At 41.4% G+C, this 18,764-nt stretch overlaps 1 protein-coding gene across 1 annotated transcript in view; it reads right to left on the bottom strand.

The window, feature by feature from the left end:
- LOC125453581 (gamma-aminobutyric acid receptor subunit gamma-3) overlaps positions 1 to 18,764 on the bottom strand; it is a 577,393-nt gene that overhangs the window by 556,039 nt on the left and 2,590 nt on the right. The gene's annotated exons all lie outside the window — the stretch shown is intronic.

Below are 18,764 nucleotides of genomic sequence, written 5' to 3'. Positions count from 1 at the left end.
GGCCTAGACCCTTCATCAGAGAGCTATACCTTGTTATCTCAGATTCTCCAGCATCTGCCACTCCTGCTATGTCTATACATGATAATAAGACAGCGACATTACACACAACTCATTATTAGTCACTAACAGTCCCCATTAACAGCTACTCATTCAGCTCAGCCAGTGTATTGTGGCTGTCTTATTATCACATAATCTGTTATATTACACAACCCATTGTTAGACACTAAACTGTCCCCTTTAACAGCAGTGAAATTGTTATCCACTCCTTTGTCTGTCTAACTCTTCTTTAATCTCTTTGGGCTCTATCCCACCTATTGTTTACTTCTGACCACCTCCGCCCACCCTATCTTCTGCAAATAAACCAAGTGGAGGCTTGGGGACCGCTTTGCAGAACACCTACGCTTGGTTCACAAAAAACAACTGCACCTCCCAGTCGCGAACCATTTCAACTCCCCCTCCCATTCTTTAGATGACATGTCCATCATGGGCCTCCTGCAGTGCCACAATGATGCTACCCGAATGTTTCAGGAACAGCAACTCATATTCCGCTTGGGAACCCTGCAGCCCAATGGTATCAATGTGGATTTCACAAGCTTCAAAATCTTCCCTCCCCCCACTGCATCCCATAACCAGCCCAGCTCGTCCTCGCCTCTTCAACCTGTTCTTCCTCTCACCCATCCCTTCCTCCCACCTCAAGCCACACCTCCATTTCCTACCTACTAACCTCATCTCGCCCCCTTGACCTGTCCGTCCTCCCTAGGCTGACCTATCCCCTCCCTACCTCCCACCTATACTCTCCTCTCTATTTATCTTCTTCTCTATTCATCTTCAATCCGCTTCCCCTCTCTCCCTATTTATTTCAGAACCCTCTCCCCATCCCCCTTTTCTGATGCAGGGTCTAGGCCCGAAACGTCAGCTTTTGTGCTCCTAAGATGCTGCTGGGCCTGCTGTGCTCATCCAGCTCCACACTTCATTTTCTAAGCTATACTCAGTTCTGAGGAAGGGTCACTTGGCCCAAAAAGTTAACTTTGATTTATCTCCACAGATACTGCCAGAACTGGTCAGCTTTTCCAGTGATTTTTGTTTTTGTTTCTGATTTACAGCATCTTCAGTTCTTTCAGGTTTTATAACATGATAACACTTAGGAGCAGAATTAGCTCATTTGACTCGTCAAGTCTGCTCCACCATTCAATCATGGCTGATATGTTTCTCAAGCCCATTGACCTACCTTCTCCCCATGACTTTGATCCTGTTAGCAATCAAGAACCTATCTATCTCTGTTTTAAATACGCTCAATGATTTGGCCTCCACAACCTTCTGCAGCAATGACCTCTGCAGATTAACCATCCTCTGGCTGAAGAAATTCTTCCTCATCTCAGTTCCAAAAGCTAGTTGCTTCACTCTGAGGCTGTGCATTTGGGTCCTAGTCTCTCTGAGTAGTGGAAACATTTTCTTCAAGTCCACTCTATCCAGGCCTCTCAGTGTTCTGTAAGTTTCAATCAGGTCCCCCTCATCCTCCTAAATTCCATTGAATATAACCTACAGAGTCCTAAACTGCTCCTCATATGACAAGCTTTTCATTCCTGGGATCATTCTGTAAACCTCTTCTGAACTCTCTTCACCACCAGTGCATCCTTAGATATTGGGCCTAAAACTTCTCATAATATTCCAAATTTAGTCTGATCAGACACTCATATAGCCAAAGCAGTACTTCTCTGGTCTAGTTTGTTCTAGATCTCTTGAAATTAATGTCAATATTGCATCTGCCTTCCTAACTGCCAAGTGAACTTGCATGTTAACCTTAAGAGAAACCTGAACAACAAGTCTCCAGCCCCTTTGTGCTTCAAATTTCCAAGCTCTTTCCCCATTTATAAAATAGTCTTTGCCTCTATTCCTCCAACCAAAGTGCATAACCTCACACGTTCCCACATTGTGTTCCATCTGTCAGTCCTTTGCCTTCTCTCTCCAAACCCATTCAAGTCCCTCTGCAGCCTCTCTGCTTCCTCAACTCAACCTGTCCATCCAACTAAGCACAGCACTTTACTCCTCCTACTGAGATGCATTACTTCATATCATCATGCCCTTGCCCACTCAGCTCAAGTCACCATGAAACCTCTTTACATGTTGCTCATAACTCATATTCCTAACAACTTTTGTATCATCTGCAAACATGGAAATACTACAAATGGACTCCACTACTACATAATTGATAGAGATTGTAAACAGCTGAGGCCCAAGCACCGATCCCTGAGGTCCCTGCCTGCCATCCCATTCTTTCATATTCTTTCTACCTATCAATCAGGCCTGAGGTCATATTAATCCCAATCTGTTGCATTCGCATTTTGTTAACTGACCTCCTATGTGAGAAGACCCAAATGCACCACATCCACTGGTTACACCTTATCATGACCTCAACTGCAAGGAGTCCCGATTATTCCGATTAAATCTTTTCCTTTTACATAGCAAAAGAAGATGTTGTTGTCTTTTCTTAATGCTCCTTGCCACCTTGCACTGATATTCTCTTTTTATCAGTTTCTCTTTTGCTGAGTTCTAAATTGATCCAGCTGCTGCTCAGGTTGAAATCATACCCATCTTACATGATTCACATCACGTCAAACAATATCACACAAGTTTTATGGCTGGTAATCAACTCTCAGCAATGTTTGCTACCCCTTGCTGTCTTTTAGCTTCGTCAAATTGATTGTACAGCCAGATCCTTCAACTTGAAATCATTTCTTAACTCATGTGCTGATCCTCTCCCTTACTGAGAGTGAGACCGTGTCGCCTTTTCCTTTTTGACTATCCTTCTGAAATTTTCTTGGATACCCAGTTCCAAATCTTGGTTACCGTGTAACCATGTCTCCACAGTGGCAATTAAATCATGCCCATCACCTGAATTTGGGCATTCGAATCATCAACCTTTTTGTGAATGCTAATATTTGTAAAAAAGAGTTTTTAATCCTGCTGTTTTAATATTCAAATGATTCTAGACCCTCGTCTCCGCTTTTTATCTGTCTTGTATTGTTGCTTTCTGCTTTTGCACTTCCTTTTACCAGTTTTGTTGCTTTGGATTCTGAGCTCCTGCTCAGGTTTCAATCCTCCTGCTATTTTAATTTAAACGCTCCACATTAGCAGTAACAAATCCCCCTGAGGGGTTGTTAGTTCTGGGTCCACTGATATACGAGCCATCCATCTTTCACAGATCTCACCTGCCCAGAATTTGTCTCAAAACCTCAAGAATCTGATGCTCTCCCTCCCATACTGGTCCTGCAGCCTTACGTTCCATCACTCAAGTTGTATGCTTCTCTGCTCACTAGTACGTGGGACTGGAAGTAATCCTGTGATTCCTACTATAGACGCTATCTTTTGGGTACCCTTCCCAGCTTCCTGAAATCTGCTTTCAAGACCACATCCCATTTTCTTCACAAGTTATTTGTACCGATGTGAGTCATGAGCTCTGAACGTTTGCCTTATTGCAAAAGAATGTCTTTAGTTGCCCCGTGCCACCCTTGAGCCCAGCATCTGGGAGAAAAAAAATACAATATTAGAGTCATGTCTACAGCCACAAACAGCTGTCTGTTAAACTAACCAAGTTCCATTTTACTCCTGCTCTTCTCACTCTCCTATATAGTTGAGCTATTGCGATGCTATATATTTGGCTTTTATTGTAATTCTCTGCAGAATCAATATCTTTTCACACAACAGACTCAGTGGGCAATGTGGCCTACTCCTGCACCTCAGCAACAAGGGGATGTGATGTCCTAGTGCTTTTATCACCAGGCTGTTAAAGCAAAGACCCAGAAAATGTTCTGGAGGTACAGGTTCAAATTCTGTTGTGGCGGATGGTGAAATCTGAATTCAATAAATAGCTGGAATTAAGACTCTAATGATGAACATGAGTTCATTGTTGATTGTCAGGGGAATAAAAACCCATCTGGTTCACTAATGTCCTTTAGGGAAGGAAAGTGTCGTCTTTACCTGGTCTGGCCTACATGTGACTCTTAACTGTCCTCTGGTCAATTAGGGATGGACAATAAATGCTGGCCTAGCCAATGATGTCCCTATCCCTGAATCAATGAACAAAGTGTCATAACCTTCTCATCTTAGAGGAATCCAAAGTGTACAATCAATGAATGAGTAGGACCACAGGGGCCACTTATTCCAGAACCCTCACCCCATCCCCCTCTCTGATGAAGGGTCTAGGCCCAAAACATCAGCTTTTGTGCTCCTGAGATGCTAGTTGGCCTGCTGTGTTCATCCAGCCTCACATTTTATTATCCACTTATACAATCTGCCCAGTTCTCTTTGACAGCTGCTAGTCATCTGCTCCCTTTTCCTTTTGTACTCCCAGTCTATGGTGTGATCATTCAAGGGTGTTGCTGGGACTGGAGGGTTTGAGCTCTTGGGAAAGGCTGAATAAGCCATGGCCCGTTTTCCCCTGGAGCATCGGAGACCGAGGGGTGACATTATCGAGGTTTTATAAAATATGAGAGGTCTGGATAAGATAAATAGCCAAGGTCTTTTTACTGTTCTGAGGAAGGGCCACTTGATCCGAAATGTTAACAAAGCTTTCTCTCCTCAGATGTGGCCGGGCCTGCAGAGCTTTTCCAGCAATTTCTGTTTTTGTTCCTGATTGACAGCATCTGCAGTTCTTTCAGTTTTTATTTCGTCTTTTTCCAAGGGTGGGGGAGTCCAAAACTAGAGGGCAAAGGTTCAAGATGAGGGCAAAAGATTTAAAAAGGACCTGAGGGGTAACCTTTTCATGTAGAGGGTGATGCGAATGAGCTGTCGAAGTGCTGGAGGCGGGTACAACCATAACATTTAAATGGAATCTGGATGGGTATATGAATAGGAACGGTTTCGAGGGATATGGGCCAAATGCTGGCAAACGGGATAGGTCAGATTGGAATGTCTGGTCAACACACATGAGTTGGACTGAAAGATCTGTTTCCATGCGGTATGACTCTATGTTACCCATGTAACGCTCAGTCTTGCAGTGTACTACATTGAGTCCAGGCACCACTTATGTTCCAAAGTTTGGAACTCAGGTTCCTGCAGCTCGACACATTCTGCACCTTCGGTCATCTAGGTCAAAGATATACACACTTTCTCCCAAATACAACAGGACCGACAGTCAACATGACCAAGCAACCTTTGATTTCCTCACTTTACTGCATTTATTTTACTTTGTCAACTACTAGCAGTGACAAACCTTGCTGAAAGCACCTTTTTCTCCATGCTTCGAATTACCATGTGCAGCTAATTCACTACTCATTCTACTTCTGACTCAAACATAATCACATAACATTGTGCCCCTTACTGAGCATGTGGTCTCTTATATAAACCTTAAACTAGTGAATCACTAACTAGTACTGTTACAGTAATTAACAGTAATTGCACCAACTACCTTCAGCTAACAGGTAAATGCCATTATTTGGCAGTTTAATAATGTAATCTAACCTACCTGAAGTTTATTACTTACATGTCAGAATCTGGGTCCTCACCTATATTTACGCCTGTAAAGGATTTACAATAACACCATGTGAAACGATTACTCCTTGTGTCACGTGCCAGCGAGGCTGTGAATAGGAAGGTAGCACAGGTAAATACGTGGTTAAAGATCTGAGTAGAAGGGAGGGCTTCAGGTCTGTGGATCACAACTTCAGGGGCAGGTGAGACCTGTACAAAAAAGACGGGTTGCACCTAAATAGGAGGGGCACCAATGCCCTGTAGGGAGGTTTACCAGTGCCACTCAGGAGGGTTTAAACTAGTGTGGCAGGGGAGCAGGAACTAACGCAGTAGGTCAGTAAGTGAAAGGAGTTCAGAGATTAAGGCCAATAAGGCTAACAGGTGACACGACTGAATATGGTGGGAAGGCAGATGAATTTAGAACTTGGGTTAATGCGTATAACTGTAATGTTGTAGCAATTACAGTATTTTGATTGAGAGAAGGACAAGACTGGCAGCTTAACCTTCTGAGATATAGATGTTTCAGGCAAGATAGGAAGGAGTGTATAGAAATGGGAGAGTTGTATAACTGATCAGGGAGAATGTCATAGCTGTGCTGAGAAAACCAAGGGAGGACTCATTCTGTGAAGCCATTTGGGTAGAACTGGGACTCCCTTAGTGCTTGGATTTGGCTTGGATTTGTCTCAAAAACTTGTTAGGTTCATCCAGCGAGGTTTCCTGAAGTTTTATGTGAATAGTTCAACGAGGGAAGGGGCTAATACTGGTGAAAAATTCTGGCCAAGTGATTAAAGTTTCAATGAGGAAGCAATTCATAATTCCATCAGTTTTAGGTTATATAGAACATAACATAGAACATTACAGCACAGTACAGGCCCTTCGGCCCTCGATGTTGTGCCGACCTGTCATACCGATCTCAAGCCCATCTAACCTACACTATTCCATGTATGTCCATATGCTTATCCAATGACGATGTAAATGTACCTAAAGTTGGCGAATCTACTACGGTTGCAGGCAAAGCGTTCCATTCCCTTACTACTCTCTGAGTAAAGAAACTACCTCTGACATCTGTCCTATACCTTTCACCCCTCAATTTAAAGCTATGCCCCCTCGTGCTCGCCGTCACCATCCTAGGAAAAAGGCTCTCCCTATCCACCCTATCTAACCCTCTGATTATCTTATATGTTTCTATTTAGTCACCTCTCAACCTTCTTCTCTCTAATGAAAACAGCCTCAAGTCCCTCAGCCTTTCCTCGTAAGACCTTCCCTCCATACCAGGCAACATCCTAGTGAACCTCCTCTGCACCCTTTCCAAAGCTTCCACATCCTTGTTATAATGCGGTGACCAGAACTGTACGTAATACTCCAAGTGCAGCCGCACCAGAGTTTTGTACAGCTTCACCATAACCTCTTGGTTCCGGAACTCGATCCCTCTATTAATAAAAGCTAAAACACTGTATGCCTTCTTAACAGCCCTGTCAACCTGGGTGGCAACTTTCAAGGATCTGTGTACGTGGACACCGAGATCTCTCTGCTCATCTACACTACTAAGAATCTTACCATTAGCCCTGTACTTTGCCTTCTGGTTACTCCTACCAAAGTGCATCACCTCACACTTGTCTGCATTAAACTCTATTTGCCACCTCTCAGCCCAGCTCTGCAGCTTATCTATGTCTCTCTGCAACCTACAGCATCCTTCGTCACTATCCACAACTCCACCAACCTTAGTGTCATCTGCAAATTTACTAACCCATCCTTCTACGCTCTCATCCAGGTCATTTATAAAAATGACAAACAGCAGTGGACCCAACACTGACCCTTGCGGTACACCACTAGTAACTGGTCTCCAGGATGAACATTTCCCATCAACCACCACCCTCTGTCTTCTTTCAGCAAGCCAATTTCTGATCCAAACTGCTATATCTCCCACAATTCCATTCCTCTTCATTTTGTACAATAGCCTATTGTGGGGAACCTTATTGAACGTCTTGCTGAAATCCATATACACCACATCAACCGGTTTACTCTCATCTACCTGTTTGGTCACCTGCTCAAAGAACTCAATAAGGTTTGTGAGGCACGACCTTCCCTTCACAAAACCGTGCTGACTATCCCTCATCAATTTATTCTTTTCTAGATGATTATACATCCTATTCCTTATAAACTTTTCCAACACTTTACCAACAACTGAGGTAAGGCTCACTGGTCTATAATTACCAGGGTTGTCTCTCCTCCCCTTCTTGAACAGGGGAACCACATTTGCTATCCTCCAGTCATCTGGCACTATTCCTGTAGACAATGATGAGTTAAAGACCAATGCCAAAGGCTCAGCAATCTCCTCCCTGGCTTCCCAGAGGATCCGAGGATAAATCCAATCTGGCCCAGGAGACTTATCTATCTTCACCCTCTGAAGGATTTCTAATACGTCTTCCTTGTGAACCTCCATCCCACCTAGTCTAGTAGCCTGTATCTCAGTATTCTCCTCGACAACATTGTCATTTTCTAGAGTGAATACTGTTGAAAAATATTCATTTAGCGCTTCCCCAATCTCATCTGACTCCACACACAACTTACCACTACTATCCTTGATTGGGCCTAATCTTACTTTCGTCATTCTTTTATTCCTTAAATACCTATAGAAAGCCTTAGGGTTTACCCTAATCCTATCCGCCAACAACTTCTCATGTCTCCTCCTGGCTCTTAAACTGAAAGGAGACAGAGCCTGAAAGAATATAAAGTAAGCAAGAAAAAACTTAAAACAAGCCGTTCGGAGGGCTAAAAGGGGCCATAAAATGTCTTTGCCAAGCAGGGTTAAAGTAAGTCACAAAGCGTTTTAGACAGATGTAAAGAGCAAGAAGGTGGCTCATGAGAGGGTAGGTCCACTCTCGGACAAAGGAAGTAAATTACTGAAGAAGATTCTTAGGGACAGGATTTACTCACATTTGGGAAAATGCAGAGTTATTAGCAATATGGAGCATGGCTTTGCACGGGGGAGGTTGTGTCTAACAAACTTGATTGAGTTTTTTGAGGAAGTGACAAGTTGATTGATGAGAGTAGGGCAGTAGATATTGTCTACATGGACTTTAACAAGGCATTTCAAAAGGTCCCTCATGGCAGGCTGACACAGAAAGTGAAGTCACATGGGATCTGCAGTGAGCTAGTAAGATGGATATAGAACTAGTTTAGTCATATATGACAGAAAGTAGGTGGAAGGGCATTTTTCTGACTGGAGATCTGTGACCAGTGGTGTTCCACAGGGATCAGTGCTGGGACTCCTGTTGTTTGTAATATTTATAAATGACTTGGAGGAGAATTTGGTGGTCTGATTAGTAAGTTTGCAGATGATGCAAAACTAGGCAAAAGGTGAGTCTACAATGTCCGAGGGGACTCATTTGAGTCATGTAAAGTGATAAGGAAATCTGTTACCCAAAAAAGCCAAAGAGGTGGCCTGTTCATGTTCCCTACTTCCAAAAACCAGAGGAATATTGCATGTTATCTGGGGATGTGCAGGTTCTCTTCTAACTTTTTCCTGCAGTTTAACAGTCTGCCCTGTGCATTACCAGATGTTCTAAAAGGAAAATAAAAGTTGGTCTGAACCAAGACTTTATTCCATATTGAAAGTCAGCCTGGTGAATGAGCCAGAGCTCGAGACCTCTGTAAGTATTGGCCAACGATCCGGGGCAGGAAGTAGCCTACTTGCCAAGATCCAGAAAACAGTCAAGAAAGCAGGCTGAAGTCTGAAATCTATCCTCTGAAATAACTTCACATTGACTGGTATCCTGTCATCAAGTCATCATTTATTTATTTATAGAGAGTCCTTGATACTGATCAAGCTCCCTCAGAGCCAGCTTTCAGAGTGGACACTCCTGTTTATATCTGTCAGCCAGGGCTCCCTGATTGAACCAGACTGACTGCCTCAATCAGGGAACTCATATTCTATAAGGTCCACCTGGCTGACCTCATTACAAACTGCATTCTCAAATGGGCAATGAGGAACCCCGTAATATATAGGCCACAATGCTCTGAAAGTTCTGACTAATATCAGGGTTTCCAATGGAGTCTGTTCTTCTTATTTTGTAACCTAAAATACAGTGGGAAAGCACAATGTCATCATTGACATCTTGGTCTGTGTGCAAACCTTTCAAATTTAGCTGGCAACTGTCCCTACACCTGTTGGTTACACATTTGACTTTCAATAGTGAATGAAAACAATACCAAACATACACCAGAACTGAATAGGTCATAGCAGACTCAAAACTTTAAGTTTGTTTCTCTCTCCAGAGATGCTGCCAGACTTGTTGAGTTTCTCCAGCATTTTTTCTTTTAATTGTTTCTTTGTCAAGGGCCTATCTGATGATCAGTGATTGAGGATATCACACCAGAGAGTCTTTACAGAAAAGGCAGTATCTGGTTAACAAGATGTTTCACTGTATTACAACAATAAGTACAACTACATTACAAGTCAAATATATTACTAGCAGTCTCAAGCTCTATAGACACCGATTCTCCCTGTGAAGGCTAGTGAAGAACTCAATGTCAGGCTATTGCCTTGCCGATAATCCTGAAATGCACGTGCATTTCCCAGTGCAAATTCAAGACCTGTTGTCTGCATTTCTTCCCAGCCTTGACTTGAGCCTTTTGCTGAGCGTTAACTGTCAGTGATTTGACATGAAACCTCATGGTGCACAGGTAATATCCCTATCTACGAGCCAGGAGACCAATGTTCAAGTCCCACTGGCTCTACAGCATGTGAAATAATATTTCTGAACAGGTTGCTTAGGAAATTACCGACAAGTAGAACTCACTATCTCTACCCACAGATTGTGTGTGACATCAACAGAGGCTAAGACACCTTCAACATTTACTCTTTCAGTACATAAGCAACTTGTGTCACTAAAGCCTGGAGAGCACAAATTGGGCGAAAAAAAAAGGTATTTCCTTTTCACCACTTTCTGGTTCCAACTCATTCTCATAACACCCTAGTTTGGTTAAATGAATGAATGTAATATATCTGAGGAGAGCAGATTCATCTGATTTTGTGGAACAGTGCTAACATCCCACCTCTGGGTCAGAAGCTCCGGGTTCAAGTCCCACCCTAAATAACAATAGCCATTGCGGTTCTTTGACTGTAAACATGGACATATTCAACAGCCTTGAAATTGATAATGGGAAAAAGGACAAATTCATGCTGGAACAATCAAGAATAGAATGAGAGAATACGATGTTCCAGATATATCCCCAAGGTAAAAATTATTGGGACATATCAGGTGAATCAAGATATTGCAATTAAGTAACAAACACAAGGGTATAAAAATTAATTACATTTTACCATTGATGTTTACAGCTGTTTTTACCCTATGAATTGAGAAGGATGCTGAACTCTCATCAAATCTTACCAAAGTATAAGCCAGTTTTTCAGGAAGTATTACGCTCATTATCAGCAGCTTTATAAATTTCATACCCAATAGTAGGTTTATATATTGTGTTATCCTGTATTTGAATTACAACAGATTCAACAATTAAGTCACAGAGCTACCAGAAAGCTCTGAATTAAAACATGTACTTCACACAGTACTGTTTTGATACATGTAATAAGCTTCTATCTAGCCAAAATGAGCAGTACTTCACTGTATATAGTGTACTGTAAATTGCAAATGAAATATTTGTGAAACATTTTATGCTTGCTTATGTTTAGAAGTCTAAATGATGGGCATGAATAGAAAATGGGTTGACATATTGGGATTCTGTGCTTGGTTGGGCGACATTCTCATCTGAATTTTAAGCACAAACTGGGCTACATTTTACATTTTTTTGCACTTGTGTCTGATAACCAACAGCAGTACTGTCAGAAGGCACGAGAACAAGTTTACCGGATTGAATAAATCATGCTAGCAAACTCCTTGAATCTCATATCCAGCACATCGCACAAAATGTACATCCAGCAATCAAGAACTTACTGGCGTACCTATCTATTTTCTCATGTTCATAAAAATGTCATTGCATTGAGGATTTGTATTACTTGGCTTTTTACATGAAAATTATGTAAATCTACTCTGGTGGCCAACAAAATGCATGAGTGCTTATAAAATTTATGTTTTCTCTTCAGTGAGCAGTAAAATGTATGATGTCAAATAAACTAACTGCCCCTCCAGGATGTGCGAACTGTAGGTTGGATTATCACAAGAGGGGCTTCCATTCAGTTGTAATATTGTGGGTGAGAAATTAGGATTGTTTGCACTTAATTTTAGTACTGTTACATCCTACAGAGCTCTAAAATGCCATGGCAGGGAGGGGTGGGTGACACAGGATGTCACTAGACAAGTAACCCAATTGCAGATGAATGTTCTGGGGACATGGGTTTGAGTCTCAGTTTGGCAGATGTTGAAATTTTTATTCAGTAAAATCTGGAATGAGGAACTAGACTAATAGTGACCATTATTAACTCTAATTGAAAAAGAAAACAATTGGTTCACCAGTATGCTCAAGGGATGGAAACCAGTTGTCCTTGCCTGTCCTGGCCTAGGTGTGGCCCAGACTCACAGCAACGCGAATGACTCTTCACTGGCCTCTGCATTCTGGTGTATTAAACTTTTACAATATATAAAGGAAGGTAAGATATTGGAGTTACCTCCTGGCATTAACTGAGACCAGGGAATGAAAATGCCAAACACAGACCCTTTGGACCCTTTAAAGTTGTCTTTTCAATCATCTAGAAGTTTAGTACCAAAATTAGGAGAACAATCTATCTTACTGACTAGTCCGGCATCAGACTACGGATGGAATCATAACACGTAGTTAACAACCCATCACTATCCTTGGGCATGTCCTGTTCTAGCACTGGCAGGACAAACTCACTAGATCTGGTGGCACAATGGCAGAAGGGACTTTCCCTGGGAACACTGGTTTCAGACTCCGCGAAATCTCATGTACTATGGATGGAGTCTTCATTGTCCGGAAGGGCATGCCTGAAGCATTGCCAAGTACACATAATAATATACCAACCTGGCCAAGTTACAACACAAGATCAGCAAGTTCCACATCAGCAGTTGGGAGTGAGTACTTCCAGAGTAAGGCAAAGCCAGAGTGGGGCGTATTTCTGGGAATTTGGAACACTGTGGGAATTTCTTGAACTGGGGAAGAGGAGTTTTTTGCATTTTTTTTGGTTCACAGTTTTTAAGTCTTTTAACAGGATAAATTGAGGCTCAAGATAAGGACACCAGCACAAAACAAAGAGTGACGGCACAGGAAAACCATAAAGTCATTCATTCATATAGCTAGTGATGTGTCTATCTATTATAAATTGTTTTCTGATTACAGGTAAATAGGAAAAAAAAATACAGATTAAAAAGCTAAAGACCAGTAGGAAATGTTTCAAAATAAAATTAATGGTGAGTTGATTGTGTGGTAAGGACCATCATTTAGAGATTAATCCCTAAAAGCAGTTATTTTAAAAGGTGTAAAATTGCTAAGGAATTAACCGAAGATTAAGTGAAAATCACTAGAGGATGAATAACAGTCAGAGAATATGAGAAGAAGACTAAAGGTAAGTGGAGTATCTTTTTAGTTTAAGTTATTAGAAAAGTCAGCTGGTAAGGTTAAATCAAATTTTATGTTTAAGACTATAAGTCCATAAAGCAGAAAAGCAGAATTAGGCTAGTCAGCCCATTAATTCTGCTCCAGCAAATTGATCATGGCTGATAGGCAGGAGAATGGGGTTGAGAAGCCTTTGGCCTCTAACCCTTATCCCCTTATCAATCAAAAGCATACCTATCTCTGTCTTAAATACATGTAATGTCTTGGCCTCCACCACCTCCTGCAGAAATGAGTTTTACAAATTAACAGTCTCTGGTTGAAGAAATTCCTCATCTCAGTTCCAAAAGGAGCCCCGACCCACAGCTCCTTCATTCTGAGGCTATGCCCTCAGGTCCTTGTCTGTCCTGCCAGTAGAAACATCTTCCCCTTGTCTACTCAATCCAGGCCTCTCTACATTCTCTGAGTTTCAATCAGTCCTGCTTATCTTTCTAAACTCTACTGAGTTTAGATCTAGAAGCCTCAACTGGTCCTCATATAACAAGCCTTTTATCCCCAGGATTATTCTAGTAAACCTCCTCTAGATCCTCTCAATCTTTCCTTCGATACAGGGCCCAAAACTGCTCACAAAATACCAAATGCAGTCTGACCAGAGCCTAATACAGCCTCAGCAGTACATCCCTCCTCTAGTATTCTAACCTCCTTGAAATGAATGCTGCCATTGCATTTGCCTTCCTAACTGCCAACAAAACCCATATGTTAACCTGTAGACAGTTCTGAACTAGGGCACCCAAGTTTCTTTGAACTTCACACTTCCAAAGGCTTTTCTCATTTAGAAAATAGTCTATGCCTTTATGCTTCCAATCAAATTGCAGTACATCACACTTTCCCACTCTGTACTTCAATTGGCACTTCATTACCTGGCTTTTCCAGCCGGATCAAGACTTATTGCAGCTTCCTGTTTACTCAACATAACCTAACCTCCAACTATCTTTGTGTCACCTGAAAACTTAGCAACAATACCCTCAGTTCCTTCTTCCAGATCATTAATACAGGACATGAATAGTTGTGGTCCAACACAGACCTCCCTGGAACTCCACTTGTCATCAGCTGACATCCTGAAAAAGATCGCTTTATCTCACTCTCCTTCTTCTGCCGGTCAACCAAACTTCTATCCATGCGCCTATCCTATTTAGCAGCTTCCTGTATGACACCTTGTCTTACCAACATCAGGTTAACCAGCCTATAATTTCCTGCCTTCCTTTCTCCTGAAATAGGGGTGTTCCATTAACCATTTTCCAGAGATATGGGATCCCTCTGACTCCATGATTCCTGAAAGATGCCCACCAATGCCTCCACAATCCCTCAGCTACCTCCTTCACTCTGGGGTGTAGTCCATCTGGTTTGGGTGACTTATCCACCTTCAGACCGTTCAGATTCTTTACCACCTTCACCTTACTGACGAACACGACAGTCACCTATCCCCGACTCTCCGAAGTTCTGATTTTCAGCTAGTGACCTCCACTGTGAAAACTGATGCAACTGTTGTGAAAACCTATTCAGTTCCTCTGCCATTCTTTATGCCCTGTTACTACTTCTGCAGTCCCATTTTCCAGTGGTCAGCTTTTGCTTCTTACCTATTACGTATCTGAAAAATTTCTTGCAATCTTCTTTAATATCAATCGCTTGCTTACTGTCATATTTCATCTTCTACCCTGTTATTGCTTTTTTTTTAGTAATCTTCTGCTGTTTTTTAAAGGTGCCCCAATCTCTAGCTAATGTCTCACTAATCTTCATCACACTGTATGTTTTTTCTTTTGTTTTTACGCTGTCCCTGACTTTTCTTATCAGCTGTTGTTGCCTTGTCCTCCCCTTTAGTAGGTTTTCCCTTCATTGGGATGAATTTTTGCTGTGTCTCCTGAATTAGCCCAGAAACTCATGTCATTGCAGCTCCGCCATCTTCCCTGCTGGGCTACCCTTTCAATCAACTCTGTCAAGCTCTTCCATCATGTCTCTGTAATTGCCTTTTTTCAACTGTAATACAGTTACATCTGATTCCATCTTCTCCCACTCAAATAGCACAGTACCTCATGTCAGGAGAGCGCGGCCAAATGATGTGTGTGACCTGTCATAGGTGGGAAGTCACGGTTTCTATTGGTATCCAAGATAATGACATATGCAACAAAAGCTCCCAAATGTAGAAAATTTAACTCCTTGTTTTAGAAGCTTGACCTGCAGCGAGAGACACTATGGCATATCCACAAGGCTGGGAGTTACACGGATAGCACAATTACAGAGGTTGCAGCAGTGCTATGTGAATTAAAGTGAGATGGTATATCTGCATGTCAGGGCTAAGTCCTGAGCAACAGAAATTATTCATAAGTTCCTTGAACGAAGTGTGGTGAATTAAGGAGTACCTGGGAAAGTAATTATTTGATAGGATATGGCATTTGAAGATACAATCACTGATCTTGATATCATCTGTCGGCTCCCGTGAGCTTCTTGTAGCACTGTATCCATGTCATCAGGGATGATTTCTCTCCACAGTAGCTCTTTTGGGAGCCAGTACAAACATGATACACCAAATGACCTCCTTCTGTGCTGTAAAATTTTATGATTCTATGATTGATTTCCATGGCTATTTGCTCCAATTGCCTATTGATCTTGAGTCCGGGTGGATTTCTAGCCAACTATGATTAAATGCAATTTCTCCATTCCTTCTTAACCAAGGCCTTAAGGGCGACATCCAAAAACTGTGCAGCCTACTCATTTTTACTTTCACATAGTATCAGTCTGTTACATTTGGGAAATAGTGCTATCTGGCTTACACTTTTTCTAATGTTTCTGTTAGACTTCCTGGTAGTCAACCATTCCCTTCACAGGTCAGATGCACTTCTGCCATGTCTGCAACCACCTGGTCCAGCCACTATACATTTTGTCCCTTTAAGTGATACGGGCTAGCTAAACATTGCTAAACTACAAGCTGAAATAAACTATAATTAACCGATCGCAAAACATTTTAAGTGAAAAGTGACTTGATGCTATTTGCTACCAGACTACAAATACACTGACACAACAATCAGTTTAAACCTGTTTTATTGTTATTTTTGTGGGACATTCTTCAAGGTGACTAAATGGCTCTCTCAGTGATCCAGCAGGTTTATAAATAGGTAGCTAATATGTACAGAAAAATAGCCAGATGTGCAGCCACTTCTCTAACGTCAGCTGTGTTGGAATAGGTAGCTGCAGTGCTGTTTGTTTATTTATTTATATTTGTACCTGAAATGTGGGTATTGCTTGCAAAGCCAGCATTTTGTCGTCCATCCTTAATCACCCTGAAGAAAATGGTGCTAAGCTGTCTTCTTGAGTCTCAACAGTCCATGTCATGTAGGCATTGCACAGCCCTGCTCCCTTATTGGGGAGATATGATGAATGGTGGTTTAACCTGAGGGTCACTATGCCTCAGGGGAGGCAAGAGGTTGAGAGGCAGTCCTTCATAGTAACCTCATCCAATGCAAGAAATGAACCAATGATGTTGGCATCACTCCATATTGCAAACCTGCCATCCAACCACTGAGCTAACTGACCTCTTACACACAATGGAAGAGAGTGTTTGGTCCAGCAACAGAGAATGAACAGTGACAAAACTTTAAGTCAAAATGGTGTGTGGTTTGCAGAGAAACTTGCAGCAGTGTTCCTATACTTCTACTTTCTTTGTCATTATAGATCATAAATGGTGTAGGTTTGGAATATGCTGATGGAAGAGGATTGGTGAATTATTGCTAATCACTTTATAGAAGGTATACATTGCTGTCACTATGCATCACTGGTAGCCGCAATGAATGTTGCAGGAAGTAGATGGGATGCCAGTCAAGAGGTCTGTATTTTCTCGTATAGTGTCAAACTTAGTGTTGTTGCATGAACCTCACCCATCCAGGTAGTGTATGGTATCAGTCACACTCCTGACTTGTGCCCTGTAGATCGTGTTTGCTCCACACAAGTGAAGTAGGTTGTTCCTTTCCATTCTTCAGGTCCTCCCATCCCTCTTTAAACATCATGGGCAACAACTTGGGCAAAATAATCCAAAACTATGTGAATTCTGTCTTCTTCACATTGGGCATCAGGTGTCGTTTTGGGTTCATGCTGTGTAGAATTTGTCTCTAAAATGGCATCACATAATACAAACACCTTGATTAACAATATATTAAGAGACACAAGTAATTTTCTTCATGAAACACTTTCCATAATCGTATACTGAATATGGAAATTGAAAACTTCGACAGCCTAATCAAAAGACCCTGTAAGGATAGAAAGGTATTTCTGCTTTGTGTTTTACACTAATTTTTTTTCTTTACCACTTATACTGACGTCTTGTTATTTCCATAGTAAAACGTAGAAAATATGTCAACCACAAAAGCAGCTGTAAAGTAACATTAAGTGTTTTACTGAAATGGACTTGACAAGTTGAAAAACCTTTCAGATTATTGTTTCAGGTATGAAATGACTTACACAGTCTAACAGAAGATTGAAGTAAAGTGTGAATGAATCACTAAGCTCACCTAAACGATAGCAAGTGCAGAATATATATTTTGACAAAAAAAAATTTAGCTTTATATTCCTTCAGTTCAAGTACAGCCTTTTAAACTGGGGCTTTTTCTTTGATTGTGTGTGATTTGCAGCCACAAACATAGCAGTTTATTGACATAAACAACTTGAAGCAGACGAGTTGCTCATTCGACTTTTTGCACTGACATTAAGAAAGATTTGTGATTACAAATAAGAATTATATCCCATTTCTTTGCTGTGTCAGTGTCTTCATTGGAAATACTGTCAAGTTTTCACATGAGTTTTGTGTGGTTAAGCTGCTGTCATTTGAAATAATCTACATGACCCATAAATCATATATATTAAAATGCCATACCCTACATCCTGCCATGCAGCTAATTCAGTTCAGTGCACATAATTATAGAATGTTTCACTTATTTATGTATTGGAAGTAAATGATGCACCTTCAAATAATTAGTTTTTCTCACTCTGACTGCATGACAATTGGGTTGTACTTTTTTTTGATAAATCCAGTGAAATCTTTGCTGACAGGTGTGTGATATTGAAGTACATTGAATAATGGAATTTATTTTCTGCAAAGGAGCAAAAACTGTTAGCTTCAGTATTTGATTAACGGAGTGCATAGAAGCCTCCCTCCTCAATCACTCTATTACCAAACTACACAAGTTATGAGATTCCATGTGTGAGGCAAAACTTCCACAGCATTGTATTCTCGAGAGTAAATTAAAACAAAGCCATTCTACAATGTAGAATTTATTGGCCAATATACTGAATTTTCTGTTGTGGTCAGATTTTGGAGAGAACAATTGTGTTGTGTTGTCATATCTAAGTTCTGGCCTTAAGCATCTATTAAACCATCTTGCATTCTTGATTGTGCACATTAAGTCTCACAGCAAGCTTTGCCGGTCAACATTTCGATTCTGCCATTTGTTACAGTGTCAGCCATGGCTCAGTTGCTAATCCTCATATCACTCAGTCTACATGTTGTGGGCTCCCGACTAGTATTTATCCTCAATCAACATTCACAACAACAAAAGATCTGTGATAATGGGAACTGCAGATGCTGGAGAATCCAAGATAATAAAGTATGAAGCTGGAGGAACACAGCAGGCCAAGCAGCATCTCAGGAACACACAAGCTGACGTTTCGGGCCTGGACCCTTCATCAGAGAGCCGGAAACGTCACCTTTTGTGCTCCTGAGA

Source organism: Stegostoma tigrinum, chromosome 6 (assembly GCF_030684315.1).
Source record: "Stegostoma tigrinum isolate sSteTig4 chromosome 6, sSteTig4.hap1, whole genome shotgun sequence".
Classification (NCBI taxonomy): domain Eukaryota; kingdom Metazoa; phylum Chordata; class Chondrichthyes; order Orectolobiformes; family Stegostomatidae; genus Stegostoma; species Stegostoma tigrinum.
This window is presented reverse-complemented; position numbering and strand designations above follow the sequence as displayed.